The sequence below is a fragment of the Protopterus annectens genome, chromosome 6.part1 (genome assembly GCF_019279795.1).
Source record: "Protopterus annectens isolate FY-2018-M chromosome 6.part1, PAN1.0, whole genome shotgun sequence".
NCBI classification, from domain to species: Eukaryota; Metazoa; Chordata; order Ceratodontiformes; family Protopteridae; genus Protopterus; species Protopterus annectens.
In genome coordinates this window covers 131,605,234-131,618,596 of record NC_056738.1, presented here as the reverse complement: position 1 = coordinate 131,618,596, position 13,363 = coordinate 131,605,234, and the positions used below count along the sequence as shown (strand labels likewise).

The following is a 13,363-nucleotide window of genomic DNA, read 5'->3' as shown; positions in this document are numbered from 1 at the left end:
ATTATGGAAAGAGCATGTAATACCGACATTCTCTTCACAATGTGTAACTACACTCAGTACAGATTTCTGTTTCCAGAAAGTGTCCAATATTTTTCTAAGTACACTATTGATATGCGAGTCAGAACTATGAGTTATGCTTTCTCTCAGGAAACTTTGTCCCAGCAAGTCAGCACTGGAAGTATTTTTATCATCATTGTGTTGAGTAACTGCTGGTCATTTTTCATTCTTTTTGCTACGATTTATTTTACTGCTGACAGCAGTAACTATTCATTCACTTCTGCAAGAAGTAATTCCTCATAATACAAAAAGAAATCCACCAAGACACCTTGTATTAACTGCATCCCACATTATAGTATTTTCCTATGTTGGGTAAGTGGCTTCCTTCAGTAAGTTAACATAACCACTTTGTGAGTACCCCATCAATTTCCATACTCTTAAAATATTAACCAAGATTTTAATGGTAGGCGATTGTCAAGTAGCCAAGAAATTCAAAACTCATTCAAAATATGAGAAGCATGTTCTCTGGTAACATTCCTTAAAATATTTAATTCTTGGAAATTTCTGTTGGGCTTCATATTAAAGTGCAACTGTATAAATCTTAGCAGCCCAAGTATAAGAATTGTATTGTGTTTAGATATGTATAGACCTTCTACTCATTTACATCTTTCCCTTACTGATAGTCCAACTCTAGATTTCTTAGGAGTCCAAAAGTATTTAGAAAAGTATTACCCCCAACACATTTCTTCTTTGAAGAAGTATGTGCCACAGAGGCAGCTATAAGGAAAAGAAGTTTTGGAATTGATGTCATTTTTAATTAAAGTTATTCTGTGATCTATTGCAAATCTTCTTTTCATTAATCTAGTAATCAAGAATGGAATTTAGTTTATCAAATGTTGTTGTTTTCTGACCAGAAGATTCCATTTCTACTCCCAAAAGAAGATAAAGGATCTTTAGTTGTAAATTCTTTGTAAAAAGGATTAAAAGACCCTCATGAACAAAGCGCCTGAGTTTAATTTTCTAAAATTTGAAAAAGACAAAAAATCATCAAAAATATTCAAAATTCCTATAATCATATCCTGCTAGGGTTAGGGAGAGTTACATAACTACTGTCAAGATAGCCAACTGTTTAATGCTTAGAAAGTGTGATCTATTATATACGTACTTTTTCATTTTATAAGCAGAAAGTTCCATATCCAGTACAAACATTAAAGGCGACAATACACATCCTTGACTGATACCACAAAGCACGAGAAACCCAGAGGAGATCCTCCACCCAAACCTAATATAACCAGTTGACTCACAATGAAGTGCCCTCAAAACATGTACAAAGAGGTAGGAAACTCACATAAATTGAGCAAGACAGACTGTTGGATGCTTTTTGAGCACCAATACTGTGTTGAAATAGCATTTGCTGTAACAGTATCTATTAGTTCCAGCACTCTTCTGATGCAGTCTCTAGATTCTGTTTTTAACAAAACCAGATTGGTCCCACTGCGTTGACAAAGGCACTACCATTGGCATTGTGCTTGTCTTGTGTTGTTATGTATACTTCATGAGCAGTATTTAGGATTGAAAAAGGTCAGTAGTTCTCTGGACCTGTAATGTCCTTCCTAGGTTTGGTGAGCACGAAGTTAAGTGACTCCTTCTAGAATCAAGGTGACTGTTGTATGCCCTCAAAGGTTCAAGAGTTGTATGCACCAAGTTTTTCATTGATCACCATGTGGAGCAGTATGTTGTATTCTTCTAAAGATAAACCATCTGGACCTGCTGTGTAGTTCAATGAAAGTCCTACATTTGCTTCTGTAATATCCCCTTCTGAAAGGAGGTATGCTGATCTCTGTCTGTCCAGGTGAAAGTGTACACAATCTTTCCTCTCTTATATAAGAAAATATTGCATTATTTGTGCTTAACCTGCCTTTCTCCACATCTTGCAAATGTGTCTAAAATATTAAAAGATTCTTGGCCACAGAGTTAGCCATGTCATTAATCATAGGATATTTAAAATTTTGTATACCTTGCCTGAGTCTTTGGAGTTTATTCCATCCAGATAAAGTTTTAACTTTTCAAGTGTACCATTGTACACTGTACCTCTGATGTTCATCATTCCCACTGCCTCATTAGCATTTTGGGTCTGCTAAGGTAACCCAATACTGACCAGCTTTCAAAGGCTCAGACTCCCCCCCCCCCTTCCTGTGGCAGCTGATTGGCTGAGCATATCCTGAGAGGGAAGCCTTCAGCTATAACAGGAAGTGAATGTTCAGTCTTTAAAATCTGAAAGTTTTAAATATCCTATGACTAATGACATGGCTTACTCTGTGGATGGCGCAGTGATAGCATTGTCGCCTCACAGCAAGAGGTTCTCCAATTCAATTCTCTGCTGGGGTTCCTTCTGTGTGGAGTCTGCATATCCTCCCTGCATTCATGTGGGTTTTCTCCGGGTGCTCTGGTTTCCTCCCACGTTACAAAGACATACGTCTGGAGCATTTCTCCCTGGGCCTCTGCTGAAAATTGGCTTTGTTCTAAGTCTGAATTTCCCGGTTTACTAATGTTAAATAAATAAATAAAATAAAAATAAATAAATTTTTCTACTATCCAAAGAAGAACATCCTCTGACTGTTTACATGATCTAGTGCTGTTTTTCCCACTTACTTTTATGATGACCCCCATTTGGGGATCTGCTTCCTCTCATTTTGTTATTAGATGTATTAATGGTCTATTTTTATGTTTATTATATATGTGTGTATAGAAATATATATATATGTATGTATATATATATATATAAGAGACATGAAGGAGTTCTCAGATCTTGTAGCCAGGTAGGTATGACCCTAGCCCTGAGTAGCATCCTGCCATATCCCAGAATGATACTACAGTACAAGGACAAAATGATTGACTTCAACAATTGGCTAAGCTTCTGGTGTCATTCTAAGGGGATCTAGTATCTTTCTCCCTGGGACGACATGGTCGACAGACAACGATGCTTTGTCAGAGATGGCCTGCACCTGTTGCCTCTGAGATTCCAGATACTGGCTAAGGCTCTTGCCACCCCTATAGTGCCTTTTTTAGGCAAGGTTCAAATGCTAAATTCACCACCATAACAGGTACAAGCAAGCAAATTCTGAGGGTAATGTTACTCACTGCTAGAAGTCTAAACCTCAAAATGCACTCACTCGAGGCACTCCTTGAAATGGAGAACATCGACATCTGTGCAGTGACAGAGACCTGGATCAAGGCTCCAGAGAGCACCCCTGCATTACCAGGCTATAATTCATACCACACTTTTCAGCCACCTAACCTGGACCGAAACACTAAAGGTGGAGGCGTGTCCACATTCATTAAGGATATCCACACCTCTAGGCTAGTTGCTCAACATAATGCATCCGAAATTATCCAAGTGCAACTAACACTGGGCAAGACTGCAATCCAGGTTGTAGTTTGTTATAGCTCACCCACCATGCCCCAGGATTCCCACTCTTCGTTTTTTAAGATACTGGAAAATATTAAGGTACAACCCAATACCTTAATTATGGGCAATTTAAACTACCCCACCATCAACTGGGAAAACTACTCATGTACCAATTCATTCAACGTTTGCTGTAATTCATAAATTCCAACGTCTTGGATCAGCTTATCCACACCCCCACCAGGGGCAGCACTATCCTGGACCTGGTCCTTACCAGTATGGGTAACCAGTGTTCCACGCCAAAGGTCATCTCCTCGCTGGTCAGATCTGACCACATGCTAATCACCCTAGACATCCATATCCCACCCCCCATTAAGGAAACCACTGTCAAAAACTACTCCAAAGCCAACTTCATGCTTCTTGAGACAGAAGTGGTAAACTTCATGACACCCATGCATATGGAAAATAGAGGTACGACTGCTGAATCTTACACAAATGCACTATATAAGCACATACACGAGTGCATGGAACATGCCATCCCCAATAGAACCAAGATGCTATCCTCCAAAAAAAGGAAGCCGATCTGGTTGCTCCCTGCCATAAACAAACTCTACAACAGAAGGAAGAAGCTATTGCAAAAAAGAGGAAAATCCCAAGATTGGAGGAACTCCCTGGTCAGCCTCAGCAAGAAGCTGAGATCCCTCATAAAATACTCCAAAGCCAGTTATGAAAATAAAATTGCCACTGATTCCAAAGACAACCACAAAGCATTTTACAGCTATGTCAAGAAAATCAATGGCAACACTCAGATCTGCTCTGAGCTACAACACAATGGCACTAAATATACAGAACCAACCGCTATTGCCAACATCCTGGCAGATAGGTTCAGTGATAACTTTACCCCCACTCACCCTCCAAAGGGCCCATCTTAATACCGGAAGAATGCAAAGCCCCTGTAATCACAGATGAACAAGTAAAGACTGCATTCTCCAAAGCCAAGAACACAGCATCCATGGGACCAAACAACATCCCAGGATGCACACTGCACAAACTACAGAATGAACTGGCACCCCACCTAAGTACAGTGTTGAATCATAGCCTCACCTCAGGCTATGTGCCTACTGAATGGCACACAGCGACAGTTATCCCACTCCACAAAGAGGGTGCCACCATGGACCCCAGAAACTACTGCTCCATTAGCCTGACGAGCCTGGTCTGCAAGGCCATGGAACGTATCATCTTGGAGCTTATAAACAAAGACGTAAGTAGCCTCCAAACCCTGGACCCCACTCAGTTTGGGTTTGTAAAAGGTAGATCATGTCTACTAAACCTGATTGACTTCTTTGAAGCAGTCACTAGAGCCGTAGACGAAGGCAAGGTAGTGCAAACAGCCTGTCCTGACCTTGCCAAAGCTTTCAATACCATCCCCCACTCTAGAATTATAGATAAAGTCACTGAACTGGGCATAAATCCCTATGTCACAAGATGGGTGGGCAACTGGCTCACTGACAGAACCCATACAGTAAAAGTAGCCGAGTCCAAGTCCAACTTCAGACCAGTGATGAGTGGAGTACCACAGGGTTTGGTCCTGGGTCCTCTCCTGTTTGGCATCTACTTTTCTGAAGTGCAGGCCAACACAGAAGGTCTTTGGCTAACAAAGTTTGCAGATGACTGCAAACTAGGAGCCATAATAGAGCCACCTAATGATGTAGATAGTCTACAAAAGGGCCTCACAGAGACAGATGCTTGGTGTCAAAGTCATGGCCTCAAGCTCAATGCCAAGAAGTGCATTGTCATCCCTTTTGGGAAAAACTCAGTACCCATGAACTACCACATAGGCGGTAGCTCACTAAACACCGAAAGTGTGATGAGACCTCGGGACACAGGTGAACAGTAGTCTCTCCTTTGATAACCACATCGCCACAGTAGTCAGGAAATCTCTCCTTTGATAACCACATCGCCACAGTAGTCAGGAATTCCTTCTACATTGGCACACCTCATCACAAAAGGGTTTTTCAAATACAGTTTCTTTAGACTTTGATTTCCATTTTATAGTAATTGCTTTTTGGCAACCACCAGAATTAAACTTAGCAAGGCCTTCCTATGTCTAGGCAGTTCAGATCCTGTGTCCCAGCTAAACAGAATTATTTTCTTAGTTACAACCATTTGCTTGCCCAATATTTCTGACAGAGGACTCTGTAGGGCATTTTTAAAATCTGCCAGCTCATTACACGCCCAAAACATATGTTCCCAGTTACCTCTTTCTTCCCTATAACACCCTCCAACATTTGCCATTTTTAATTCTTTGGAGCTTGCTTGGGGTATAAAATACCTAAGCAGACACTTCCACGCAAAAATCTTAAACCTTCTAGACTTTATTGCATAATTGGGTGCCATGCATATGTCCTCCCATTGTTCACTTGTAAATTGCTTATCCAGTCTCTACTCACACTCTTTTCTAACTTACCCTGATTTATTCTTATAGTTAATGTGCAGTATTTTATTTGCCCTATTAAGTATTCCTTTTTTAAGACCAACGTCTGTTCTATATTCAGCTAAAACCTCTACCAGAGAAGGTCTTTGACTTAGGATTCCACTATCCCTTTCTCTTTGCCTGTTCTCTATTAAACCCTGGTAGGGAAGGCAGTCTGTCTTCTTGGCCTCATCACATTCTGTTACCGTTCCCTCTCTAGTTGTTTGCTTCCAGTGCCTGGGCTCCTTAACAAGTTTTCTCAGTTAAATTCTGGCCCCCTCTTGCCTGTTCTCTGTACCCCTAACTATCAGTAAAATCTCCTTTCTCCATTCTTGTGTTGGCTTAGTACTTAGACTATTTTCTGCTACTGTATGAATTTAATATTCTGTATGGCTGTTAGTCTTAAGGATCTGCATACAAAATCTCACTCTCTCCTTATTTCTTGAACCCCCCCCCCCCCACCGTTTTATCTTCCTTTTCCACTTTGACTTATAACTTTCTGCTTATGTTGCATATAAGGACCTTAATTGTGTGGCTCTAAAATATCCCTTCAAGTCATGTAATCCTAAACCACATTGTTGTATTAGAAGGATCAACTTATCCCACTTAAATCTTGTCCTATTCCCCTACCAGATAAATTATTTCAACTCTTTTTATTATTGTCCACAGCTTCTCCTCTGGTTGATAAAAATATGCCTGACCTGTATGTAAAACTAATAGACAAAAAACATGTTCATTGTTTATATTTTACTACCTATATCTATAAACAAGAGCTTCTAGTTTCTCAGTTTTTATATATATATATTTTGTTTTGTCTCTTCTCACATATCCTATGCTACCATAACAGAAGCCTTTGAATCCATAATCCTAAATACATCACATTATCATGTCCCCATGAACCTGTGCACATGTGTGGGTACATAATTTATGCCTATATCCTTTGTTTTATCTTCATTAATTTTATATCCCAAAAAGACTTTAAACTGTCTCAAAACTGAGATGTCCTTTTCTGGATTTATCAGGTACAAAATAATATCTTCTGCAATTAAAGCCAATTTTTCTTGATGACCATAATTGTATCCTTGAATTTCTGACTCTTATTTTGTTTGCCACTGACTCTAAATATAAAGCAAAAGACTGAGGAGAAAGATGACGCTCTTGTATGATTCCTCTGATGTTCATCGTGCATACAGCTGCAGTCATAACAGATGGGGTTCTCCTGCCGTCAGACGGGTCCTCGGTCGGCCGAATTCCAAAGTCTAGGTCTGGCGTCTGTTGTCGTCGCTTCTTCCCTGACGTCAGAGCGACAGGGGTATAAAGGAACCAGCCAACACCATTTTCTTCAGTCTTTCTTGCCGCGCGGTGCCCGAAGCAGAAGCAGTTCTCAAGTGCCGGTCGGCCAGCTCCTGAGATTACGAAAATTTGGAAACCGAAGTCGTCTTAAAAGCGAAGTACCCCGTTGGGGAAACTTTTCTTGCCTCAGACCGATGTCAGACAAAGTTAATAATTGTATTTCCTGTGGGAAGCAAATACCGCATAAGGATTTCCATTCCCTCTGTATACCTTGTTTAGTCCCAGACCACGACGTCTCGGTCTGTCGCTTTTGTGCTACATTCAACAAACGCACTATTAAGCATCGGGCGGAGTTCGCCCAGCATTATTTTGGGAAAGCATTTAACTATACTATGTCATCGGATACTCTGACTCCGGTTTTGTCTAAAAAACGCAAAGACAAGGACCGACACACGAGGTCCGCGGCCTCTACCGACACCACACCAAAGCCGACTACACGTGGTCCGGTTCTCAGCGAGGCGCCTACGCAGCCCCTGACTACCGACGACCTGTCTTTGACGGTGTCTCCTGTGCCCGAGGTCGCAGGCTCCTCGGCCCACACCCCGACAACAGATACCGAAGCCACTCTTGGTGTTGAAACTCAGAATGTGGACAGGTCCACCTCCACTCAAGGTGTCTTCAGACCTTCCTCTTCTTTCTCCATCAAGGCTTTCACAAAGTCTAAAGCAACCATGCACTCTAAGAGACCAACTACACAGGGCCCATCTCCAGGCCCTATGCCTAAGAAACAGATGCTTAAAATGGCTGAGGATTTAATTACTCTTATAAGAGGTTCTCAGCCCCCTCCGGACAAAAGGCCTAGAGTGGAGGAAGATTCCCCCTCCTCTGATCAGGGCTCCATTATTTCAGAGCACTCTGATGATCAGGAACATTCTTACTCCCCTTTTGAAGACTCTGATGCGGAGGAGTCCATCCCTTCTGTATCCCCCCCTGAGGATTACTCATTTGGGGAAACTTTACATACCTTAAGGGAACACTTCCACTGGGAAGGCCAGGATTATTCAGATTCCAAGAAAAGGCTCAGGGAATTTCTCTTGCTTCCTCAGCACAGGCCTCTGGCTATACCTCCTGTCTTGGACATCCTAGATGATGTTTACTCGGAGGCCTGCCTTAACCCGGACTCTCTACCTCCAGCTCCAGTTAAGCTGGACAGGTACTACAGGGTCCCTGACTCACACCAGTTTCTATACAAAAGCCATGCTGCTGACCCAGAAACCATATCACAGGGCCCCAAGGGAGTTAAGGCCTCCATTGCTAAAAATCCATTGCCTTCCGAGAGAGATTCCAGATCCTTAGAAAGGTTGGGAAAAAAGGTATATACCTCGGCTACCTTATCCATGAGGGCCTTAAACTGTCAGTTTCATATGCTAAAATACCAACAGTTTTTGTTATCACAATTGAAAAGTAAAATGTCACAACCTGAAGGAGTTGCAGGATTTGATGCATAGTGCAGAACAAGTGGGTAAGCATACCTTACAATGTGGTTTTAATGCTCTAGAGGCCTCATGTAGAGCTGCTGTTACAGGATCAGTCATACGTAGGCATGCCTGGCTCAAGGAACAAGCCTTGCCTGATCAGGTCAAAGCTAAATTACTAGACGCCCCTCTTCAAAAGGATGTACTATTTGGTGCTAATGCTGAGGAGGTATTAAGGAAAATGGAGGAAAAGGCTAAATCAATGCAAACTGTGAAAGAATTTCTACAGGTTCAACCCCCACGTTTTAGTAGAAATTGGCCTTCCAAAAACTGGTCCTTTCCTGCCACAGACAGACCCCAAAGAGGCAGATACAGGCGCCCGAGGGGCAGAGGACAATCCCAAGGATCATATAGAGGCAGACAATGGCAAGCTCCTACACAAAGAGGTGGTGAGGACAATTCGCAATCTTTCAGAAAGCAAACCCAATGACTTTCCCCTTTGCATGCCAACCAGGTCTCAAATGGCAGCTCCCTTAGGAGGAAAGCTGGCATTATTTTCAAAAAATTGGCATATTGTCACAAAGGACAAATGGATCCTGGACATTATAAACAGAGGCTACAAATTCCATTTTCACACCTTTCCAAAAATGAGAGGCATGCCAAACCTGCCACACAATCAAAGGGCAGAGGCACAAAGGCAAATTACAGATCTCATAAACATGAAAGCTATTCAAGAGGTACCTGCGCACGAACAAGGTCAAGGTTTTTATTCCAGGCTATTTCTGGTGCCAAGGAAGGGAAAAGATTGGAGACCTATTTTGGATCTATCCATCCTAAACACATTTCTACTCGTACCAAAATTCAAGATGCTCACTCTACAGCAACTTCTTCCCATGCTGGGCAAGGAGTCTTGGCTGGTAACATTGGACCTCAAGGAGGCATACCTGCATGTCCCAATCAGACAAAATTGCAGAAGGTACCTCAGATTTCTTGCAGGTTCAACCCATTATCAATTCTCTGCATTGCCCTTTGGCTTATCTACTGCGCCCAGAGTATTCACGAAATGCCTGGCATCAGTAATTGCCTACTGCAGACTTCAAGGGATACAAATATATCCCTATTTGGACGACTGCCTGATCCAAGCGGACAGCAAGCACATTCTTCTGAAACATCTGGCTTATGTAATAATGTTATTGAACTCTCTGGGATACACAGTCAACAAAAAGAAATCAAGGCTAATACCCTCTCGGAAGATAATTTTCCTGGGTGCCAATTTGGACACAAACACCCAGATGGCCTACCTCACGCCAGAGAAGCAGGGGCAACTAATTCAATACTTCAGAACACTAGCAAATTGCACCAGGCTGACTGCAAGGAAAATCCTGCAGGCTCTGGGATTCATGGCATCTTGCATCTTACTAATCCCATGTGCAAAGCTGCATATGAGGAAACTACAATGGTACCTGAAAAACATATGGTCTCAACACAGCCACAGTTTGGAAACAATAATACCACTAATTCCATGTCTGCAAAGGAATTTCTGTGGTGGGCTCAAGCATGTCAAACAAACGTAGGTCTTCCATTCAGCAAGCCTCAAGCAAATCAAGTCATCACAACAGACGCCTCGGACTACGCCTGGGAGGCGCACATGACAGACCGGTGCATTCAGGGCAAATGGTCCCAAAAAGAAAAGCACCTTCACATCAATCAAAAAGAAATGCTAGCAGTAATAAATGCTATTATAGCTTTCAAGGACCTTCTACAATCAGGTCAACTATTGATAACAACGGACAACACCACAGTTATGTGGTACATAAACAAGCAGGGAGGAACACATTCTTACCCCCTATGCAGACTGGCCATGTCACTTTGGAACATGGCCATGGACTTACAAATGGAACTACAAGCACAGTACTTGCCAGGCAAGGAAAACACGCTGGCAGACAACCTAAGCAGGAATATGACAGATCCACACGAATGGAAGTTGCATCCAAAAGTTTTTACAGAAATAATCCAAGAATGGGGATGGCCAGACATAGATCTCTTTGCCTCCCACAAAAATCATCAATTGACAAAATTCTGCTCAAGGATCTTCATCCAAAGGCCTGGAGAGTGGACGCTCTCTCTTTCAGTTGGACATCAATGACAGTTTATGCCTTCCCACCTCTTCCTCTGCTGCCCAAAGTTCTATTGAAGACCAGAGCAGACAGACCAAAGATGATCCTCATTGCTCCGGACTGGCCAAGGCAACACTGGTACCCACTCCTGAGGAGCCTGACGCATTCCCCACCATGGACCCTGCCTCTAATGCCTCTTCTTCTGACTCAGCACAGCTTCAAAACCCTTCACAGTCAGGTAAAAACACTCAATCTAGCCGCATGGAAGATTCCTTAGCATCACAGCAGGCCCTACTTTCCAAGGAGGTGCAGGATGTCATTTTGGAGGCCAGAAGGCCCTCAACTAGAAAAGCTTACTCCACAAAATGGAAACGTTTTTGTGTCTGGAATGAGAAAAAGGGTCAGGACCCTGGAAAACTGAATTTACCTCAAATACTACAATATTTGGCTGAACTGCTAAGCAGTGGACTTTCTTTTTCCTCCATCAAAATCCATGCCTCAGCCATTTCTGCAGAATACAACACTGATCCACCTTTATTCTCTCACCCTCTCTTAAGACAGTTCCTCAGAGGGGCTAAGAATTTAAGACCTCCAAGGAAACAACCAATACCTGCTTGGGATCTTAATTTCATTCTGGAAAAACTGACCTTGCCTCCCTTTGAGCCAGCTGCCTCATCAGATTTGCAATATTTGTCCTGGAAAACAGCTTTCCTTCTGGCTATCACCTCAGCTCGTAGAGTTTCAGAACTACAGGCTCTCATGGCTGTCCAGCCTTTTATCATCTTCCATCAGGACAGAGTTTCCTTACGAACCAACCCGTCCTTTATGCCTAAAGTGGTATCCAGGGTAGCTTTAAATCAGGCCATACATTTACCTACTTTTTATTCTAATCCTCAAAACAAAGGGGAGAGATTACTACATTCCTTGGACATCCATAGACATCTGCGTTATTATTTGGACAGAACAAAGCCCTTCAGAAAATCAGAACAGCTCTTTGTGGCCTATGCGGTAGGAGCTCAAGGAAAGCCAATTTCCATACAGACAATCTCAAAATGGATAGCCCACTGCATACACTTTTGCTATTCCTTTCATGGCAAAACTGTACCTACAGGCATTAGAACTCATTCCACCAGGGCCACAGCCACCTCTGCAGCCTTCCTCAGAGGAGTTCCTACCAAGGATATTTTGGAAGCAGCCACTTGGAGTTCTGTGCATACCTTCTTCAAGCACTACAACCTACCATTATACTCCAAATCTAGAGCAGGCTTTGCCACTGCAGTCTTGCAGGGCATTTTGGCTCCTCCTAGTTCCAACTAGTACCTACCACCCCTTTCTTAGCTTTGGGATTCTACCCATCTGTTATGACTGCAGCTGTATGCACGATGAACATAGTACAGTTTTGTACCTACCATAAATGTAGATGTTCGAGTGCTAATACAGCTGCAGTCCAGGTTTCCCTCCCTCCTTCCCCTCTTGGGACAGGCCTATAGGCTAGCACATCCTCATACAACCTGATTGGGGTATTCATTTATGATGTATTTGCTTGCAACTACTGTATTTTGATTATATTGCACTGCATTATTACACAAATTTATGATTTGCCTTCCTTCTGGGGGCACCTGACATCTGGGGCAAGAAAAACTGAAGAAAATGGCGTCGGCTGGTTCCTTTATACCCCTGTCGCTCTGACGTCAGGGAAGAAGCGACGACAACCGACGCCGGACCTAGACTTTTGAATTCGGCTGACCGAGGACCCGCCTGACGGCAGGAGAACCCCATCTGTTATGACTGCAGCTGTATTAGCACTCGAACATCTACATTTATGGTAGGTACAAAACTGTACTTTCAAACAAAACTTATCAGGCATGAACCCTCCCACTTTAATTTTTGCCTCCAGTCCCTCATATATCCTCCTAATTAACCTTGTTATTGTATCAGGGAATGCAAATGCTTCCATTGGCATACTCATAAAATCTCAGCTTACTCTGTCAAATACTTTCTGTGCATCAAGCCCCAACAACAGCAGTAATGTTTTTTTTTTATGTTCTGCATCCCTTTGGATTATCATTGTTCTGTGAATGTTATCAGATGTTTGCCTCCACTCTACAAAACCACATTGATCCATATCTATCAGTTTTAGCAACACCTTTGCCATTCTTTTAGCTAGTATAGATATAATCACTTTATAATCATAGTTTAAAATTGAAGTAGGTGTACAGGAAGGTGGGTCTGATGTATGTTTACTGTCTGTAGTATTACAGCCACCACAATTTTCTTCTAAGATGTTGGTGCTTCCCATCCTTGTAAAATACCGTTCAACAAAACCTTCCAGATATTTAGCACTTTCTTCCTTCCTAATTTCCAAACATGCACAGGAGTCCCATCTGTTCCTGGATACTTTCCTGCAGATTGATTGTAAAGCATCATTCTTATCTCATCATCTACTGTCTTAGCTGTTAGTTGTTGAGCCTCATCTGCCTCTGGCATAGTTAAGTCTCACATAAATATTTCCATTTGTGCTCTTTCTTGATTTCCACACTTCTGTGCCTTACACAAATTCTCATAAAATGTCTTAAGCATCTCTTAATACCTGTACAGCATA

The 13,363-nt window shown here is 42.3% G+C and overlaps 1 protein-coding gene across 1 annotated transcript in view; it reads left to right on the top strand.

Annotated features, from left to right (window-relative positions):
* The window catches only part of CIR1 (corepressor interacting with RBPJ, CIR1), an 823,643-nt gene that overhangs the window by 380,460 nt on the left and 429,820 nt on the right, over positions 1 to 13,363 (top strand). The window lies entirely within an intron of this gene.